The sequence below is a fragment of the Prionailurus viverrinus genome, unplaced genomic scaffold, assembly GCF_022837055.1.
Source record: "Prionailurus viverrinus isolate Anna unplaced genomic scaffold, UM_Priviv_1.0 scaffold_38, whole genome shotgun sequence".
Taxonomy (NCBI): Eukaryota; Metazoa; Chordata; class Mammalia; order Carnivora; family Felidae; genus Prionailurus; species Prionailurus viverrinus.
In genome coordinates this window covers 2727131-2749204 of record NW_025927606.1, presented here as the reverse complement: position 1 = coordinate 2749204, position 22074 = coordinate 2727131, and the positions used below count along the sequence as shown (strand labels likewise).

The 22074-nt window shown below is 49.6% G+C and overlaps 1 protein-coding gene across 2 annotated transcripts in view; it reads right to left on the bottom strand.

Moving 5' to 3' along the window:
- The window catches only part of BANP (BTG3 associated nuclear protein), a 118975-nt gene extending 107824 nt beyond the window's left edge, over positions 1 to 11151 (bottom strand). The window contains exon 1 of one of the 2 annotated variants that reach the window (XM_047846127.1): positions 11070 to 11151. The gene's annotated coding sequence lies outside the window, so the exon portion shown is untranslated. Of the gene's footprint in view, positions 1 to 10774; positions 10845 to 11069 lie in introns of those variants that run through there. The other variant, XM_047846126.1, reaches the window with a different exon arrangement.
- Positions 11152 to 22074: the final 10923 nt, after the last annotated feature.

Here is a 22074-nt window from a genome sequence, read left to right as displayed (position 1 = left end):
TGGGGCCTGGAAGGTAATGTGACGACAACAACTCCGTGTATTGAGTTCTAAGCACCATTATGAGCACTAGGGCATTTTTTCCCCAAGTTTATTTTTTGAGAGAGAGCGTGCGTGCACACACACGAGCTGGGGAGAGGCAGAGAGAGAGGGGGACAGAGGATCCTAGATGGGCTCCCACGCTGACAGCAGAGAGCCCGGCGTGCGGCTCGAACTCACGAACCTCGAGATCATGACCTGAGCCGAAGTGGGACGCTTAACCGGCTGAGCCCCCCAGGCGCCCCAGCAGTAAGGCATTTTATCTTGACACCTGTCGGTGCAGGTCACTGTGCCCCCACTTTCCAGGTAGGCCCAGCCCTAAACGCTTCCCTTGCGTGACAGGCATCGTGAACAGTTACTAAGGGAAATGAGACCACAGGGCCCTGAAGAAGGGGGGCTGGAGGGGGGGCAGGAAGCAGAGTACTTTCCACACAGACTCGTCTGTGTCCTGCTGACCGAGCCCGCCCGTTATCCATCGCTCACGTTTGCGCTTCCTCTCCGGTCAGTCCTTCGGCTACAGGACGGTACAAATCTTGGCTTTAATCAAAAATCAAGTCAAAAAGAAGGATCCACCACTTGGACGCCGCAGCTCCTCTCCCTGTGACACACTCTGCCGCGGAGTCCACTGATCTGGCAAGCCGAGTGTCCCCCCGGTCCCTCCCAAAGCCACCCGTCTATCGTGAGCTCCCTCCAGAAACTGCCAGCCTTGTCTCGCCCGCCCTCCTCTCCTACTTCGTGCGGCGTGCTGTGAAGCCTGGGGAGGAAGGCGGACAGCAGTCCGAGGGTGAGGACACCACAGCGTCCTACTCTCCTCTCCCCACCTCGCAATTTCACAGGAACCAAACAAAACCACTAGCACGTGCCTAAACGTTAAGGGAATCTGCAACCCTAGCCAGGCAACATAAAAACAAAAGAAGACGAACTCCCAACGTGAGCAGTCGTTAAAATAAGTAACAATGACAGATGGCAGAGGCAGGGACATTTCCAGAGGTTTCTGATCCACACAACCTGTCAAGCAAGCGCGACCCCTCCGAGGCAGGGCCGATAACCAAGGAGAACTATTCACAGGATCCAGAACGGGAAACAGACCAAAGCCTGAGAGACTGGCCAGGTTGTGTCATAGACACTGGCTGACCCAAGCACAGCCCTCACGAGGGCTCGGTGGAGGCAGACACATCCCACGCCACCATCACCGTGGGGGCCAAGAATCTGTTTACACTCTTGGTACTAGATACAGCATCCTGGCACTGTTTTCCTTAAGATCAGAGTTCTCGATGTGTAACTGAGGACAAAACAAAGAAGGAAAGGAACTGTCCTTAGAACCCCCAAATCAACTGGATCGGGTCTAAGACAGAAACAAAAGTCCACGCAATCAAAACGTCCATGTAAAGCATGTATCCTAATTTTTGAAAGTCACATCGGTAGTCACATGTCTGAATCAAACTAGGATGCCTTCCCACTACTGCTCAAGAACACCAGGAAGCCTGTGTTTGAGGCTGCAAACAGCACTAAGCCCTGAAACTTGGTGAATGCTGGGCTAACGGCTTCACAAGTGCTCAGATCTGCCCTCCACACCAGCCTCCTCCTCCTCTGCAGGAGACATTCAAGAGTCTGCCCTGAGCCAAACAACCAGGACAAGGTGATCTGGGTCTCAGACCCCAACACTCCCCCTCCTCGAAACCAGCCCACACAACATAAGGCAATCCTATTAGCAACAGAGCCGAAATACATCTTTGGGGAGGACTGTCCCACCTATGTCGGAAGAAGTGCTACATGAAACCCAAGACTCCAATCCAGACAGGCGCGGGGGAACCCAGTAAACTGGAACTCCAGTCACAAATGCGGACAGGGACAGCAACATAGGAGCCAGGAACTGCTTGCTACATGCTAAGACGATTCCAAATGAAACTTATTTTTAAATGTTAAGAAAATCTATTTGCTACACTAAAAAAATTTTACTTTGATTAAAGAAACATGACATAATTTAGCTGCCTTTCAGAAACGTTTTCACCCTGGCCCATTAACCTGACTTTCAGGAGGGGAGGATGAGGGGGGCGGGACGAATTTCAATTCAGAAACCCAAAATATTTATGCTCTGATTAAACACACACACACACACACACACACACACACACACAGAGATCCAGCCCTGAGCAGGTACCCCTGTAAAGTAACCCTTAACTTGCCCAATAGGGTTATATATACTTGAGGGCAACCTTAGGTAATTTAACCTTTTTAAAAATAACTCTAGCAAATGATACCATGTAAGGTCAGGTTCATTTCGGACTCACAATTCTAGCACGTTCTAACCACAGCTCATTTACACTTGGAACTAATGACCTGAGTGGACTTTTGAAAGAGCTACGCATTCGGCCTCTTGGCTGAGTCTCCCACTCCTCTCTCAATAGAAGGGCAGAAGGAAAGGATTATTCAAAGTGACTTTTGTCAGCAAGAAATTTGCACTTCTGATTTTATTAAACTTGCAGTTTGTGAGGAGTGTGGGCCTAATTTATAATTATATGGGCCAGGGCAAATATTCTTGGGGAAAAAGATTCATCAAAGTGCATGCAAGAATCCCTTTTTCTTTTGCCATCAAGGACATTATTGGGATGACTAGTAAAACCTGAATTCGATCTGTTGCTCAGATAATAGAGATGTATCAACGTTAAATTCCAAATTTTAATAATTATGGTGTGGTTGTATGAAAGAATATCCCTGGTTTTTAGGAAACAGCCACATTAAGTGGTTGAGTAAGAGAACATCATTGTCTTACTCTGTACAGAAAAGAATACACACATATACAGCTGCAGTGAGGAGAGGTGATAAAGCAAATACAAAACAGTAACATCCAAGAAGACTGTTATAATTCTTTGTACTATTCCTGCAACGTCTAAGCCTGAAAACACCCAGTCCCTAAGAGGTGCCGAGGCTTTTGCTCTCCAAAGGCAGTGAGGACAGCAGATTCTCATCTGAAGGTGACTTTGTCATCACTGGATTTCCGAAAGGCTGCCACCCGATCCTTCCTTTCCAAGTAGACTTTTCTAAAATGAACTAAAAGTGCCTGACCTACGCTCTCAGTGCCTTCAGCAGATGAATGAGACGGCTTGGAGGACTTCTTCCAGATCACCCCAAAGTCTCGAGGTCTGCACTCGAGAGCAAGGCGCTCCCGGGAACAGCACAGCAATCTGTAAGACGAGGACAGCGCTTGAACAGCACCTGGCACCGGCTGCACTATTCCTATCATCTGTTACTGAACCCCCAGCTTTGACTTCTTTCTCCAACTTGCATTAGCACTTTTAAGTCTAGAGCTTGGAGATTCACAAACTGTAGCCCACGGGCCAAATCCTGCGTTTTTGTACAGAAATTTTACTGGAAAACAGCGACACCCATTCTGGCCTCCACCCTCCAAGGGAAAAGCTGAGCAGTTGTGACAAGAGACCCCAAAGCCAAAAAAATTTATTTAATCTGGGCCTTTACAGAAAAAGTTTCCTGACTTCTGCCCTAGAGCTCCCAAGTGTTTAGTGACATTTGTGGAATCTTTAGAATCTCGAAACTGCCTTGAGACTGAGGGGTAAGGAAATCAGGAACTATTCCTGCAGAAGAGTAATCTTGACCTTCTGGAAGAGGGGCCTGCGCGACCACAGGATGGTTTGGTTGCCTTCAGGTCTCGGTGATCTTGCTGCTCCAACTCCTGTTAGCTGTAAGGAGTGACTTCTGATTCATGTTATGGTGGATCCAGAGAAATCCCAACGAGGTACAGCAGGCCGAGTTCTTGAACGGTCCCCAGAACTCAAGACGCAAATCTAACCGCACTTTTTATTAGCAGCTATGCTTGAAGGGAACCCCAAGCAGTATGCATCTGCTCTCATCATATGTCACCCCGTCAGCTTTTCTCCTAGCATAGCATGATTGCAATTTTACATAAATTTAAACTACACAAATCTAAAATAACCTATTAAACCCTCACTTTGCAAAAAACATGAACATTTTTTGCAGCCACTTTTAGCAGGTAAACAGGACGCTCAGCTTTCTTTGTCCAATTCCGTTTAAAAACACATGGGGTGTGAATTAACACGGCTTCAGCATCTTCAGGGAAGCATTCTGGCATAAAAGGCAGCCTGATGCAGCACCTCGCTCCCGAGGACCATCCCTGGCTCCTGCTGACGAGTCCACAGGATGGTGTGGCAGCAGACAGGCGCACCCCAGCCATCTACCTGCCGATGGATCACAGACAGGGCTGAACTGTGGTGACAGCAGGAACCAATGCCTGGGTCCAGGGTTCTTGATGTGTCTTTGACGTGAAGATGCCCGAGGCTCTGGCCACACCCACGGGACCCAATTGCCACAGAGGGAGTCCAGCAGTACACACACATCAAGTTTTCACTGCCAGTGTCATCCAAACCCCTTTCTAGAAAGTTCAGAAAGGTTAAGCCATGCTTCAAGTTATTTGGTGATTTTCTACCTTGTGAAAAAAAGGAAAAAAATCACTACAGACCACAAGCAGCAGTTTTTGAAGCTCAGAATACAAATCTTTATTACTAAACAGTTTGTCAGTACAGGCTTCTGGCCACAGTTGCTTGATTGGCTCAACGCATCCCAGGTCTCCTGACAGCATTCCCACCCGTGAGGGCAGGCCTCCGTCCCTACCTGGGCCCCCGTCCAACCCGCCAGCACTTTCAGTGCCCTACGTACGCTCAACTATTTTATCTGCTAATACAAGATAAATTAGGACAAGGAAATGGTAGTCAATTTCCACATATACATTCATACCACCTATCTACTTTTTCAGGGACTCAAAACATGTTCTCATCTCTGCCTTCTCTGGCCCTTCCTGTTGGATATTCGTCTTCCACGCTTATGCACTGTAAGCGACCTGACCTCCTGAGGTATTCTGGGGCACCATGGAGGTAGATGGCCCAAAACATTCAATTATATTGGACACTTCTTGAGTGGGTAGAAGTGAAAGGTACAGAAAAGTTAATTCAATATAGGAATCGATTTCACGTGATGTCACTATATTTTGGACGTACCGTCCGCGTGTGGCTTAAGAAGTTCATGCTCCCATCACAATTTAATTCAAGAACAATCACAGGTTTCAAGGGATGGGAGGCTCCAGGTGCTGCCCCCAGGCTCTGCTTCCTCTTAAAGAGGCACACACCGATGCTCTATGATGAGGATGCCACACCTCACCACTGCACTGGGGGGTGAGGAGTCCAGAACTTCCTCCAGGGGGGGCAGTCCGGCCACAGCCCTGGACAACGGACAGAGCCAAAAAGGTGAGGCAGATAGCATAAAGTTGAATTATCAGCTGAAGCTCTAACGTGTAACTGGTTTCACGACATGCACAAGATAAAAATGGGAAACCTAAACGTTATTTGATCGCTACCCTGAAAAGCAGGCAGGACGGGACTGCTGTTTCCGATTCTTGCGGACGCACTAAATGAGCTCCAGGCACTGGCCCCCAGCAAGAAAACAAGGGTAGCTTTTTAGGAGCAAACTGCAGGGCGCTGGGGCCCGGTCCCCCAGGTCACGATTGAGCCCTACGGTGGGCTCTGTGCTGGCAGTGCGGAACCTGCTTGAGGTTCTCTCCCCTTCTGCCTCTCTGGCCCTCCCCACTCAGGTGCGCATGTGCACTCTCTCAAAATAAACTTCACCAAAATAAAAAAAAAAAAAAAAAAAAGAGAGAGAGAGAGAGAGAGAGAGACAGAGCAAATTGCAACGAGATCCCACTCAATATTTGCTCTCAAATTCCCTAAAACTCCCCCTCACAGCCCCAAAAGTGAACATTTCAGAATGCTTCAAAGTACTTCCAATGAACAATCCATTACGTGATGTTTTTATGACCATCATATATGTGAAGTCAGAGAACACAACAATGATCTTTATTTACCTGTTATAGGGAGGACTTTTTAAAGCTTTTTATCTGAGACAGTCTCACCAAAAACCTCAATGTGTATTTTCCCCCAGGAGCTTCTTCAAAATCAGAAAAATGTTTGTTTTCCAGATTATAAATAGCTAAACTGGTAAAGTTACACGCACATTTTAAAGTCAGTCTTGTGGGTTGTGTATTTAATGGTACCGCTAATGTTTTCAGAATTTATACAGTGTAGGTGAAGATCACAGGAAAAGTGAAGGCTAATACTCTATGCTGGGTGTTTTATCAATAAACCATTAACATAAACTCACCTAGGACCTGTGCCTGAAGCATCCATTTACCAATCCACAAAACGGGACTGTGGTGATCTCTTATTCCTTGGCACCCATCTAGCACAGGAAATATTTCCGCAGCGCCAAAGTGCATATACCACACCTGCCATCTTTGCAAATGCAAATTCTAAGTCTTTCCCGGATTTTCGAGACCTGGACGCTTCTGAGGAGCAACAGTTATGATTTTGGTGACTGTCTCTCAATCTGGGTTCACATGACCGCACTATGGGCGCGCATTTCTGTCTCAGTGCAGGACACGGTATGTCTTATTACTGGTTAAGGTGGTATCTGTCAGGTTTTTCCACCGTGAAGTTACCATTTTTCCCTTTGTGATATATAAACCTCTTGGGAGAGATACTTGGGGCTATGTAAGTATCACAGATTGGAGGACACTTCAGGAGACATGACAACTAAATGCAGAGTGGGATCCTGGATTAGATCCTGAAACAGAAAAAGGACATTAATGGAAAACTGATGAAATTCAGTTAGGTCTGTAATTCAGTCAATAGTGTTGTGCCAATGCTAAGGTTCTGATTTTTAAGGACACTTGATTATGTAAGAAGTCAGCGTTATGGCAAGTGGGTGACAGGAAGAGGGAAGCGTTCTGAACTTCCCCCAACTTTTTTTTAACTGTAAATTTACTTCAAAGTTAAAAGTTTACAAAGTTGCAGATTCTGATTCCATGTATGCTGGGGGCCTGAGAGTGTGCATTTCTCCCAAACACCTAGAGATGGCAAGGTCACTGATCCACGGACCACTTCACATGGGCCTCGCTGGGCCCTGACAAATGCAGCTGATATATTTCACCGTGCACAACTTTCAAAGGACAATCGACTAAAACGCGTTCACATTACGCTTTAGGGGCGCCTGGGCGACTCAGTCAGTTGAGCGCCAAACTCTGATTTTGGTTCTGGTCATGATCAGTTAGTGGGATTGAGCCCTTGGGATTCTCTCTCTCCATTCTGCTCCTTCCCTGCTCGTTCTCTCTCCCTGTCTCAATATAAATAAATAAAACACGGGGCGGGGGGAGGGGGGGACAGGGAATAAAAATATTTTGAAAAAATACTGTTAAAAGATTACACTTCAAGTACAGTAATCACTGTTTAACTGGAGGCAAATCCTTAAACTCGGGCATGCTTAAGTGCTATCTTTGTACGAGGACATGGTGTGAGAAGCCGGTGCGACGTGCCAAGACCGAAAGAAGAGTATGAAATCACAACCTTTTGTCTACGGTTGGCCTTCCCCAGCTGAGCTTGGCACTCCTCCAAGGCTGCAGAGCCAGAACCTCCAGCAGGAACACACCACGTCCGCCCACACTGCAGCGTGGAGATGGCCGTGGGGACAATGAGTAGCCACCCATCCCACTGACAGAAGGCACCCATTACCAAGGCCACAGGGAGGCAGGAGAGCAGAGTGACAAGAATGGGCTCTGGAATTCCTGCTCACAGTGAGAACGAGCCACAAAGGTGATCTCTGCTCATCCCATTAAAATGACTTTTAATCGCATATAATAAACCCACAAGAAAGAAGACACGGGCAAGGTATTTTGCCAACTTCTGGGAGACTGAAAGGATCTAGGAGGACAAAGGAAACCACAACCTGGAGCACACAGGAATGGGTATGGCCAGAGGAGGGCTCTAAGCCTGTGGTAGGCCAGGACACTCGGCAAAGCAAGGGCTGAGCCTGCTCACAGAAGTGGGATCCCTGCACGGAAAAGCTATACAAGAGTCCTCCCTAGACCAGGGGGAGCAGCCCCACATCAAAGGGGTCTTTCTTAAGCTGTAAGACACAGAGGAAAAGTCTCTGGATCCTGGCACTCAAAGTCCCACACAGTAACAAGTTCCCGATCACCTGAGGGGAGACCCGCACATTTTCAAAACCAGCCCCACAGACTCAGCTCTCTGCCTTTCTCTGGCCTTAGACAACAATAATTACCAATATTTAAGGAGTATTTGCCATATGAAGTATGAAACCGGTATTTTTAAAAAGATGATGGCGACAGTGACACCAGAATAAGAAATCAGAGAATAAAAGAAATGAAAAAAAATCCTTACTGGTCTCCTCAAAGTCGAGAAGATAATGCATTCACAAAACAATAAACTGTGGGGGGGAAAAAACAGAATAAGCTCTTCGAAATTTTCAGTTGTGTTAATAAAAAATTTAAAAGATTGGGCAATATATCAAAGCCCTCTCCCAGAAATGAGAATAAAATGACAAAGGAAGAGGAGAAAGAGATTCAAGGGATCAATCCAAGATGTCCACCATCCAACTAATAAGAACTCCTGAAAGAGTAAAAGCAGAAACAATTCTCAAATAAATACAAAGAGAATTTCCCAGAGCTGAAAGGCAAGCCCCCAGAGGCACAGAGCACTCAAAGTGGGACTCCACATCCTGGGGCACTTTGAAAATGCCCCTAACACCAAAGAGGATCCTAAAGAGTTACCCAAAAGGAATAAGGCTACTTGGCAGAAGGTTCTCATTGAAATGATGAAGAAAGCCATGATTACACATGGAATCTTGAACAAACTCAGATGTATAATACAGGAAAATATCGGCAGTACACTTGTCACTGGCCTACAGAGTAATCAATCCAGATCAGAAAAAGAGGACAGAGACCTGGGGAGAAGACAGGACATTGGAGAGATCTGGCATGCTTTAAAATTTAAGACGAAGAATCATGGGAACAGCAAATGCAAAAATACCAAAAAAAAAAAAAAAAAAAAAAGCCATTACCAACAACAGAAAAAACAAAAGACTGTAGGAGAGAGAAAATGCACCATTAGGCCTTGAAGCAAACAGTATTTGTACAGTCATAAACAATTTAACACAGTTAATTCAGGGGGTAGAAAAAATGGCATCTGACCCGAAAAGCGAAATCATCTATTATAACAGAAAGTCGACAATGTGCAAAACTAATAAACTACCAACTTTCGCTTCAGAGCTATGGAAGCCTTCCAGAAGGAACATTAAAAAGATTTCTTTGAGAAGACAAACTGAAAGGCTGGACAGGGGACTGCTGCTTCTCAATGCTCAAGTTTTTCACCGACATTTTACTGTGTATAGGACTTTGGTTAAAATATCAGATATACGGAGATAGATAAATAGATAGATAGATAGATAGATAGATAGATATACACATTAAAGCTCGAACCTCGGACAGACTGAGTTCAAAGCCTTGGCTCTGTGTGTCCTGGACGAGTCTCTTAACCTCTGTGGGCCTCCGCCACCTCACCGGATCGCTGGGACAAGAGACACTGGAAATGATTAGCAGTCCCAGCCCCAGCACATAACCCACAAACGGCAGCCATTTCTGAGAACTTAAAGCCAACGGACGTGGTCAGGATCCAACATCACAAGAACGTACTCTTAATCTTCACTGCGAGACGAGGAGAAAATGGGAGCCAAACATACAGAAAGAACTAGCCTCGCGGGCGGTTTGGGGGTTTCTGCTACCACCGGGCGTCTGTACCCCGGGGCGGCCCCAAGGGCTGGATCTCGAATGGCCGGCTGACCTACTTTCTGACCGCCTGACTACCCCCAAGTTCGCTCCCGTCTCCCCAACGGCCAGTCGCAAGGGTGCCCGAGAAGGGGCCGGCCCCTCCCACCGACCACCTTCCCCGGGCGCCGCCGCACCAACGCCGCCGGGCTCGGGAGCGCCTTCCGGGGCGGGACAGGCAATTCCGAACGGGCCGCCAAGGGCCACTCCGGTCGAACAGACCCAAAGCCGGGCAAAGTCTCGGTCCTCAGACGCCCACAGGTGTGGGCAGCTAGGTCTTCAGTAAAAACCCAGCCCCGCGTGAAGGCGGCGTCTCCAAGGTGCTCACACGGTGCAGGTGGGACCGGCATCCGAGGCCGCACTTCCGAAGGGCCACACCAAACAGGCGGGGGGGGGGGGGGGGACCGAACCCCTAAATCTTCCCTCGCGGACGACACCCCCCCCTGCTCCGGGAGCCCTCGGCCGAGCGGGGGCGTGCGCTCTCGCCCGCCGGTGCCCCAGGGCACACGCCGGCCCGGAGACCGGCCTGACAGCGGCCACCGGCGCCGGGCTCGCTCGCGGCGCCGTCTCCCCTCGTCCCCGCCAAGCGGCAGGGGCGGCCCCGCCACCGCGCGCGGCCGCGGGCGCCCGGTCCCCCGCCCGTCCCACCGGCGCGGCGCGCGGCACCCCGGGGGGAGCGAGGCTCGCGCGCGGCCCCACGCCCGGCCCGCCGCCGGGAGCGCCGCCGGGGCCAGGGGGCGGGGGAGGGGCGAGCTCGCGGCGGGCGGCGAGGAGAGGCTGACGGGGGCGGAGGGCCCGCGGCGGGGAAGCAGCAGGAACCGGGAAGGGGGACCGGGGGAGCGGAGGGCGCCGACAGGGCCGAGGGCGGCGGGCCGTTGGCCGGCCGCGCAGGGCGTCCCGGGCGGGGGCGGCGGGCGCGGCGGCCGGAGGAGGGCGCAGGGAGGAGGGAGGAGGGGAGATCTCGCTCTCGCTCTCGCTCTCGCCCCGCGGGAAGGGGGAGGTGGAGACGCGACCGGCTGCGGGAGCTGCAATTACCGTGTGGGCTGCGGAATTCTCGTGGTGTTTGTCGGGGAGATGCGATAATGGCGTCCGTCCTCGCGAGAGAAGCCGCCGCTCTGCGCAGGCGCCGCGAGTCCCTCCCCGCGGCCCTCCGCCCGGCACCGTCTGCGCACGCTCCCTAAGCGGGGCGCGCCGGGCGCAGGGACGGGGCGAGGGGGTGGGGCCTGCCGCTCGGAGCCTCCCGCGCGCGCTTTCGCCCGCGCCGACGACCGCCGAGCATGCGCACGCGTCCTTCTGCCGCGCCCTAGTTTGGGCCTCTGAGGGTCCTTACCTCCTCAGCGTAAGCTCCGTCTCCGCGTTAGCCCGGTGGGAAGCTGCGTCGGTGGACCGTGAGAGGAATTTACATTTTTCTCTGAGGCCGAATGAATAGGAATCAGTTCTCCCCTCGACGACTACATATCCCAGAGGGCCGTGCGCGACCCGCTAGCGGTGCTTTCTGGGAATCGTAGTCCCTGCGTGTGCGCTGAGCCTGCCGGTACTTGTAGTCTCTCCGTACTCGGGTCTCCCGTCAGGGGCCGCGCCCGCGGCTGCTGGGACTTGTAGTTGAGACGCGGGGGTCGCGGCCGCTGCCGCTGGGGAGGCGCGCCCCCAGGTAATAGGAGGTGCCCCGGGCTCCCCGGCGTCCGTCCACACTTCCCGGGGCTCACGAGTGGAAACACGTGTGTGTGGTTATGTGGCATATGTACCGTATGTAGCTAATGTGTTACCGTACGAGACGTGCGTCAGTAATGTATAGGCTATCTTATGGACGAGCACGAATTCGGTGTGCGGACGTGTTCCACGCATGTAGCATAAGTGCACGCTTGTTGGCACTCGTGGGAAGAAATCACTGAACTGTAGACAATCCCCAGAAACGATTCCTGCTGACTGCCATCAGCATTGCGCCTCACGTGGGCTGGGGTTCCCATTGCTTTTCCTCCTTCTCTCTGCTCGCCTCTGTTTTCCGAGTTGTTTACGACGAGCAAGAACAAGGCTGTGGAGCTATTTTCATTTGGGAAAGAAAACGCTTCCCTGCAAGTTTCCTGCCCACTTCCCTTTTTGCCAGGGACAAAAAAGCCCAATTCAGGGCAGTAACGCGCCGTGTGACCTTGGGCAACCTCGTTAGTTAGAATCTCTTCCAGAATTAACACCTGGGAGCTCTCCTGAGGCTGGTCATTGGGTTTCTTTGTAGGAAAAGTGCCTTAAAGAAATTCCAGAGAAGAGTCACGGAAGCTCAGTGCTGGAAGAGATATTTATTCACATTGAAATGAGAATTTTCCTGTCTACAGATGAGGGAAAATTGCTCAGCAAGGTCACGCTGCTGGAAAAAGACAAAAGCAGAGTTTGGAATCCAAAACACTGTGGTCTAGAGTCTGCTCATAGTGGGGGAAAAGGGTTGCGGAAGCTGAGCACACAGATCCTGAGAGATGAGTGGCTGCAAAATGGTTTTAGACGGCCGTGCCTTCTGTCCCCACCCCTGCCTCAGTCATAGCCAAGTCTAAAACTTAACTGAGATTTCTTAGATACGTGCGTATCTGACGAGAACGCAGGTAACGGTAGACTGGCAATTTTCGTGTCATTTCAAAACATCACACAGTGCCTTGTCTGTACCTCCAGTGCAGGTGTGGGTGGCCGGCTCCTTCCTGGCCGGGCCTTGCACACTGCGGGGCCCCAAGCCACTGCAGTCTAAGTCATCGTCAGACAGTAAGCCCATCAAAACTGTCTGCGCTTATGCCAGAGTCGCTGACTTCTCTTTCTCGTTGTTGATGACTCAGATTCGTGCGTTTTACACTTAGCCACCCAGGAAGCTCAAATAAAGGAGAGTGTTAATATTGACATCTAGCTGATTAGCCACGGTTTTAAAAATAATTAAATAGCTGGCCGTTGGCAAAGCCAGCTGTCCACCAAAGAAGGGCTGCTTCCCTATTGCAGAGGGCCCTGCTCCACGCCAGTCAATTCGTACACGATTCCCGTCCAGGTTCTGGAGGTAATGAGGCTAGTGTCCTGTTAGTGGGGGCTTTATGGCCAGAGAGGGAGGGCACTCTGGCCTGGATGGTACCAGAAACGGGGGAACCCCCTTCCACGTGTGCGCACTGGGCATTCGCAGAGATCTCAAAGGCCCCATCAAAATTGTGCGATGCCGTTTCCAGCAGACCCTGGGATCCTGCAGAAGCGTCCTGTTCCTGAAGATGTCATTAGGATGAAGCCAAGTCCATTATGTGTGAAACTCTCAGTTGCCCAGGAAAAAGCCTAGAAAACAGCACAGTTGTCTGTAAGAGCAGGGACATGGAGTTGGCCTGACCTGGGCTTGGAATCCAAGCTCTCCTGTGGCACATGTTGCACTGCCGAGGCCTCGTGAGCCTTGGCCGCCTCCTCCGGAAACTGGCGTCTCAGACTCACAGCTCATGGGAATATTGGGAGGATTCAAGGAAGTAGAGCTTGTAAAGGGTTTCGCAGAAGGCCCGACTCAAGAAATGATTGCATTATCATGTGTTAAGTTGCCGTGCCTTGAGTCAGGCGTATATTATAGTCCGTATTCTTTGTGAAGAACGTGAAGTTCAGAGAGGTTAACACCCAGGGTCACACGGCCAAGGCAGTGCTAGAGCTGTGAGGTGGAAGGTTGTGAAATCTGGCGGGAAAGATGGTTAGGATATGGGCTGTGCGGGTCCCTGTTGGCCAAAGGATGCATTTTGTCTTGATCCTAAAATAACCAAAGCCTTTTCAAGGTTTGGGACAAGGGTAGATATGATCAGATTTGCATTTTCAAAAGTTGCTTTAGCTGGAATGATGAAAAATGAATTGGGCATGGGGAGGAGGGTTCCTAAGTGAATTTGGGGGAGTACTTGAGGAGGCTGTGGCAGGGGTCCTGGCAAGAGGTGACGGAAGCCTGAACTAGGGTGGTCACAGTGGAGAAGAGATGTCATGGGATGAGATCAAAAGGACTTGACCCCCAACCTGATACTGGGGACGGAGGCAAGGCGCAGGGCTTGGGGGTGGCATCTGGGATGTCACCTGAGCCTGCAAGTACGGGAAAACAGATGGATAGAAGCACCATTCCCTGAGATGAGGAGCTCCGGGCACCACCAGCCACTGACCACCAGCCACAGCTCTGGAGACTACCCCGAACAGTGCCTCTTTATAATTTGTCCACCTACAGGGGATGATCTGTCATTCCACTCCTACCCCGGGACACCTTTTTCCACCTCACACAAAAGCACCTGCTGGGAAGAGATGAGGTTTGGGGATGAACGATGATAGAGGAGTCCGTGGGTGGTTCGGGGAAAATGGGAAGAAGCAACGCTCAGCAGGCACTGTAGCCCCATCCCCCACTTACGTGGATTCTAGCCAGACCCGAGACAGGCCACAGCCACACGTTCTGGTCCATCAAGAGAATTACGGGCCAGGAAGTACATCAGCAACATGGTAGAATAGGAGGTCCCCCGTCACACACCCCCCTCAGCAACCATAATTCAACAGCCATCCATGGCTGAAGCCTTCCTGGAACCCTGAGACCCAGCTCTAGCCACTCGGCAGCCGTGGTCCAGGAACAGTCCCACCCACCAAGGGACACGGAGGGAAACCCACCCACCACGTCAATACAATGAAAACCACACAATCATCTCATTAGATGCAGAAAAAGCATTTGACAAAATTCATCACCCTTCATGATAAAAGCTTTCAAAATAGCAATAAATGCGGTAATAGGCCTCAGCATAATAAAACCCATGTATGCAAACGGGTGTAGCCGCTGTCGAAAACAGTATGGAAGGTCCTCAAAAAATTGAAAATAGAACTACCACGTGATCCAGCAACCACTTCTGGGTAAACATCCAAACGAAATGCAAACAAAAGAGACATCCACACTCCCGTGTTCACCACAACTTCCTTCTCAATAGGAAGACATGGAAACAAGCTAAGTGGCCATCAGTGGATGAAAAAGTTGTGGCATAGGTAAAAAATGGGGTACTATTCAGCTGCAAGAAAGAGGGACATCCTGCCATTTGTGACAACGTGGATGAACCTGGAGGGCATCATGCTAAGTGATGTAAGCCAGACACAGACAGGCACTGCATGGTCTCACGTGTGGAATCTAAAAAAGTCACACTTACAGGGCACCAGGGTGTCTCGGTCAGTTAAGCATCCCACTTCCGCTCAGGTCACGATCTCGTGGTTCATGAGTTTGAGCCTCACATCGGGCTCTGTGCTGACAGCAAGGAGCCTGCTTGGGATTCTCTCCCACTCCGCACGAGCTCTCTCTCTCTCTCGCTCTCGCTCTCGCTCTCGCTCTCGCTCTCGCTCTCTCTCAAAAATAGATAAACATTTTTTAAATAAAATAAAGTAAAAAAAAAGTCGAACTTCCAGAAGCAGACAGTAGAAGAGTGGTTATCAGGGTCAGGGTGAGGGAGATGGGAATGCTGGTCAAAGTGTACAGACTTCCAGTTAAAAAAAAATTTTTTTTTGTTTATTTGTTTTTGAGAAAGAGAGACACCGAGTACGAGTGTGGGAGAGGCAGAGAGAAAGGGAGACACAGAATCCCAAGCAGGCTCCAGGCTATGAGCCATCAGCACAGAGCCCGATGCAGGTCTCAAACTGACAAACAGCGAGGTCAGACCTGAGCCGAAGTTGGACGCATAGCCGACTGAGCCACCCAGGTGCCCCCGGACTTCCTTCCAGTTTTAAGATGAATGCACTTGGGGATCTAACGTACAGTATGGGGACTACACCGTGTACTTGGAAGTGACCAAGACCTCAAGCACTCTCGCCACAGAAAGAGCAATCCTAACTGTGTCAGGTGGTGGAGTTGTTCATTAACCTGCTTGTGGTCGGACTTTCATAGCGTATACGCACGCGAAATTGTCATCTTCTTTGTCCATTTTACTTCAATAAGGCTGGAAAATAAATTATTTTTTTTAAAGTCTTCAGGGAGAACTCTATTCAGTCACTGCTGCATGGATAGGATGTCCTGTGAATCTGGGAAAGGTACCGAAACGTCCTGTGCCTTCTTTTCCACCCCTGGAAAGTGTGGTGTTGAGACCTCATAAAAGTCACCTGTGACATAGGTGCCTTTGCGTACAGATTGTGACATGGACTCCACTCCTGGCTCATATTAGCTCTGTGTGGCTCTGGACCAGTCACACGACATCCCTGGCCTCGGTATCCTCATCTGTAAAATGGGACAATAAAATCTACTTGGCAGAGTTGTTTCTAAATTTTGAAATTGACCATGGGAAGTGCTCACCACAGCATCTGGCACAAAGGGGACGCTTACCCTGATGTTGTTGTCAAACTTTATGTCCATGCAAATGACTTGGAGGCTACCACTGCTAATGAGACGTCCATCGCTGCCACTGTTGACCGCTCACGGGGGCCGAGTGCTGTGCCTTTACTGGATCACGTAATAACCCGCTCCTCTAGCTACACTTTGCCAGGCCTGCTTGACTGCTTTTTTTCTCCATCTCTCTCTCTTTTTTTTTTTATTATAGTTAAATACACATCACATAAAATTTACCATTTTAACCGTTCTAAATACACACTTCAGTGCTATTAAGTACCTTCACAAAGTTGTGCAACCATCACCACTAACTTGTTCCAGAACCTTTCTGTCTTCCCCAAAACGGCTTCCCCATTATCCATCACTCCCGCACCCCCCAGCCCTGGCAACCCCTCACCTGCTTTCCGTCTCTAAACGTTTGCCTGTTCGGGATATTTCATATAAGTGGCATCCTACGACTTGTGGCCTTTTGTGACTGGCTTCTTTCACTCATATGACATTTTCGAGGGCCGTCCATCCCCGTTGTAACGTGTGTTAGGCCTGCGCATCTTTTTGTTGTTGTTGTTGTTGTTACTTAATCTTATTTTTTAGAGCAGTTTTCGGTTCACAGCAAAGCGGAACGGGAAAGTACAGAGACAGCCTGTGCAGCCCTCGCGCGTCCACGCTCACGGCCTCCCCCCGTCACCAGCATCCCCCATCAGAGTGGGATATTTGTGACAGTTCGCGAGGCCTCCGGTGACACATCGTGGTCACCCAGAGGTCACTCTTGGTGTACCGTCTTTGTATCTCTGGCACATATTTTCTCCCGGTCTGTGGCTTGTCTTCTCGTCCTCTGACATTGTCTCTCACACGGCACAAGTTCCTCGTGTCAACGAAGGCTCACGTGTTAGTGATCTCTCTCCCGGACCGCGCCTTCGGTGACGTATCTGAAAAGGCCACACCCAGGGTCACCTAGATTTTCTCCTGTGTCATCTTTGAGGACTTTTTAGTTTTGCATTTTACATTTCGACCCGCGATCCATTTTGAGATCATTTTTACGAAGGGCATAAGGTCTGTGTCTCGACTGATTTTTTTGCACGTGGGTGTACAGTTGTCCCAGTGCCGTCGGTTCAGAAGATGCCTTCGCTCTTTTGTCACCGCCCAGTCCCCCGAGGTCGGTTTCTGGGCTCCCTTCCATCCCACCGACTGATTTGTATATTCTTCAGCCAACCACCACACTGCCTTGATTACTGTAACTTCGTTTTTTATGACCGATTAATTGCATTTTGTGATACTGTTTTGTTTTTTTTTCTTAATCCACTCATCCTTTGCTGAACATCTGGGTCATTTCTTTGTTTTGGTTATCATGAATAATGCTGCTGTGCACATTTGTGTACAAGCATTTACGTGCTCGTATGTTTTCTTTCGTCCTGGGTGTGTACCTTGGAACCAAATTGCCGGGACTCGTGATAACTCTGCATTTGACTTACTGAAGAGCCCGCATGCCCTCTTAAATGGCACTCCTCATCGTTCTCGGTGAGCAAATGCTGCTTTCCCGATTCAGAGAGGCCCACATCTAGAGGAACCGACGGCCAGCTGCACCTCGCCAGCCTTGTGGGCGCACCGCCTTGGCAGCGGGTCCTCCAGTCCCAGATGGGCCGTCTCAACTGTGGCCTCCTGGGGCAGAGACGGGCTCTTTCTACTGAGCCCTGCCCAGATGGCAGTTGTGTGAGCCCAAGCACGTTGTCTTCAGCCCCCACGTTTTGGAGTCATTTGTCAGGCAGCAGAAGATAATTGGGGCACAGACTTATGTGTACCCTTTTTATTCCAACCCAAACTCTCCTTGCACCAGGTAAGTATTTGGAATAGATGACTGGCCATTCCCTGCAATGCAGCGAGCACGGATTATACACTTTATGTTGGGCCTATGGAAGCAAACGGCCACGAGGCAAGGCTCAATGAGACAATGAGCTCAAGACCCCATACCTGAGCCCTGACTCTGCCAATTTCCAGCGAGGAAGAACTTAGACAATGCGCACGTCACTGCTCTGAGCTTCGGTTCCTTGTCTGTAGGGTGGAGACCTAAATGCCTACAAGTTAGCGCCCTTTGGGCTACGGGGGAATGTAAACTAGCTGAATACAATCAGAGGAACTCCTTGATTTCCGTAAGTGACAAGTTTGGAAGTGCACTTCAGGATACGGGAATGGAAATTGCTTGGCTGAGGCAATGTCAGGTACTCTGTCACGCTGTCTCTCCGTCCCTCTCTCCTTTTCCAGCCTTCCCGCCCTGGGGCTCACTGTGTCTCCATTCTTGAGCAAGGTCTCAAGAAGAGTTCCCAGCAACTGCACACAGTGCACGCCTTACCAGTCTAAGTCTCTTTCCCCATAATTGCAGCGAAACTTCTGGAGTTAACACTGATTGGTCAGTTCAGGTTACCTGTAAATGACCTTCCCTCTGGTTGGCCAAACCCGAGATACATCAGGGATGGGGTCAGCTTGACCTGAGCCCCATGGATGGCCAGTGGGGGAGGGCTAGTGTCCCCGGGAAGACTCGGGTGACGTTATCAGAGGAAAGGGGCCAGGTGTCAGGCAGGCATACACAGCATCTGCCCCTAGCACGAGTGTCCCAGGGCTCTCACGAGACCCAAAAGCGGCACCCAAGCCCATGTGAGCAGTGATGTCAACGTTGATGTCCGTCCAATGGTTGTTTCTTTTCTCCCGGAAGCTGTTGATTTGTACTTTCCAGAAGGAAAGGTTGAGTATGTTTCAACAAAGAGGAGAAAGTGTTTCTCTTGGGCTCCCAGGCACCTTTGATCCATTGATTTTCATTTGACTCAGGAGATGGTGTAATTAAGCCAGGCAGGTGGTGAATATCTCAATAGCACTGCTGAGTTTCAACATCCTTGTGAACAAGAGATTTCCACTACAAAGCATCCCCTTGGCTGCTCAGGTCACGGAAACAGGTTTACAAATCTATAAAATCAATAAAAGCATGTGCCCAAAATTGTACTATAAAAAAAAATCCCCGGAGAACAAAAGAGATTACTGTGGACAAAATGCACGTGGAAACTCGCATGTATTTGCAAGATTTTTGTCCAATCAGCATTTTTTCCTATTTCCTTCTTTTTTTTTTTTTTTTCCCAACTAGAACAGAATTTCTTTATGGACAGTGTATGTATCATTTGGAGATCTTAAAGTACTATGGAGAGCATTCAGTTGCATCTAGGAATGAATGTGAATTTCTATCACGTAAGAATAAAGCCCTCTCTGGAGAGAGTGACGCCAAGAAATTCGAGGCGTCTCACACAAGAGCGAGCTCCACACTTTGATCACACAGTCTGCTCTATAAAAAGCTTTTGGCGTGGTCCTCCAACACATATGTATTTACGAATAAATCATTCCTGTGTGTTAGGTACGATTACTGTGTGCTCTATTAAACATGTAAAATAGAAGTTATGACCAGTGAGAGAGGAAATAACGATAGAAATTCCTATCTTTTCTTCCTGCACTTTGAAGGACAGTCTGGAGTTGGCTCACGTGACTGAGAAGCTTAGCCAAGTCCAAAATCTGATGGGGGGGAGGAGCAGCAGGCCAGAGACCTGGGGGTGACCTGCAGAGCCCAAAGGGAGACTCGGGCAGAATTCCCTCTTGCTCAGGGGAGGTCAGTCTTTGTTCTATTCAGGCCTTCAACTGATTGGATGAGGCCCGCCCACAGTGAAGCATGTCCACTGACTTAAATGTTAATCACATCCCAAAAATGTCTACACTGAAGGGCGCCTAGATGGCTCAGTCAGTTGAGCGTCCAACTTTGGCTCAGGTCATGATCTCGCGGTCCGTCCGTTCGAGCCCCACTTCAGGCTCTGTGCTGACAGCTCAGAGCCTGGAAACTGCTTCAGATTTTGTGTCTCCCTCTCTCTCTGCCCTTCCCCCATTCGTGCTCTGTCTCTGTCTCCCAAAAATAAACATTAAAAAGAAAAAACACATCTACACTGAAACATTCAGGATAATGTTCAACCAAATATCTTGGCACTGTGGCTCGGCCAAACTGACAGAAAAATAACCATCACGACTCCCCATGAGAAACGTTCAGTTCCGGCAGATAATTTCAACACATCATATGAAGGCCACTGATTGGTGTTTTATGTGCAAAGGAGATACTAAGGAATTAGAAGGCGTTGGTTTGGATAAACATGAGGTTCTTTGGCTCAAAATATGAGCAAAGTGGGTGAGAATTGGACATGGTGTGCTCCCTCAAGAGAGTAAGTTGGCACTTGTATCAACTATTTTAATACATTTGTCCTCGGACCCACGGTTGTCAAAAGTGGGAGTTCCAAAGATGTTCATGCAGTGTCATTTATAGGACAAAAAAAAAAAAAAATAGGGGCGCCTGGGTGGCTCAGTCGGTTAAGTGTCCAACCTTGGCTTGGGTCATGATCTCACGGTTCATGGGTTCAAGGCCCGTGTCAGGCTCTGTGCTGACGGCTCGGAGCCTGGAGCCTGCAGCCAGCTTCAGATTCTGTGTCTCCCTCTGTCTCTGACCCTCCCCAACTCACACTGTCTCTGTCTGTCTCCCTCTCTCCCTCTCTCTCAAAATAAATAAACGTTAAATTAAAAAAATAGGCCATCTGTAAAGGGAGTGATTTGATGAATTATGGTATATCTTTTCACAGAGTATTCTATAGTTCAAAAAAAACAAGCAAAAAGCACGGATGTAAAAGCTTATTCATGATAATCATCAAGTGACTACATCTGTATCGATATACATACATACGTACACATATATACCCTTTACATAGGATATGATTATCTCGAGTAATAAAAATAGTGAGAGAGAGAGAGAAGATTTTATGTCATGGAGATTTCCAGAAAGAGCCACAGGAAACTGCTATCAGAGCGCAGTTCACAAAAAGATAGAGGCATTCATTTTTCACCTTTGACCTACTTGAAACATTTTTCATAACATGCATGTAAATGGCTTCTCTATCTCTTTTGATGGCAGACATTTCAGTTTCTACTGTAATAGTGGCTGAACTGATGTTTGAGTCGGCCGGGAGTGTTGCGTGGGGCAGGCTCAGATGGCAGTATCTTCTAGATAAAGCAGAGCTCTGTCGTGTGGCTACAGGAAGGACAGGGAGACCCCAGGACCACGGGGACAGCCAGTGTGGCGTTCTACCTCAAATAGGCTGGCTGAGGACGGCCGAGTAGCTGAGCACGGCCAAGGGCATGCCCTTCAGAGCAAAGGGCTCAGCGAAAGGGCTGAGCAAAAGGGCTACGGAGTGCTGGCTGACAGGGTCCCCGATGCCCGGGAAACCCGCGTTCCTTCAGGGCTCAGCCAACTCCTAGAACGCCTGGAAGGCTGACCTGGGCATCCGCAACAGAAATACCTCTCTCCTAAGTGCGTGAGTGATGGATTCGTTAAACCCTGAGGGCAACATAGCGGAGTTAGTGCTATTATTTCCCTACCTTACAGAGGAGGGAACTGGGGCAGAAGTCAATGAATGAATGAACGAACGAACGAATGAATGAATGAAGCTACCCAAGGGTACGTACCCTTGCAAAATGCCTCTGTGGAAGAAAACCACGTGTATCCCAGAGTTGCAAGGAAGGCAGGCAGATGCAGGGGCCCCCAGAGACCAGGTCAAAATTCTGTGCACGTGACCAACAGGGTTCTTGGGAACCCACACGTGGACCCCAGGTTCCAAACCCCTGTTCTGTGGGGTTTTCCAGATCTAAGAGTCCAGGATTCTATGTGCATGAAAAGAGGGGCATTAGGATCCCTGCTGACACGGTGACCTGGGAGCGCTCTGGGCCAGCCGGGACGTGTTAGTTTAGGCAGAACAAATTTGTATCAGGTCATGTCTCTTTGTTCCTGGCAGAGAGGGGTCACCTGCCCGCCTGCCCCTCCACCTCGGCAGTGCTTTGCCTAATTCCTGTCCCCGCACTCCGGAACCTGCCACTGCCTCCACATACACACGGCACGGCTTTGCGCCTGGCCCTACATGCATACGACACGGCTCCAAACTAGGGGTCAACATCCAGGAACAAG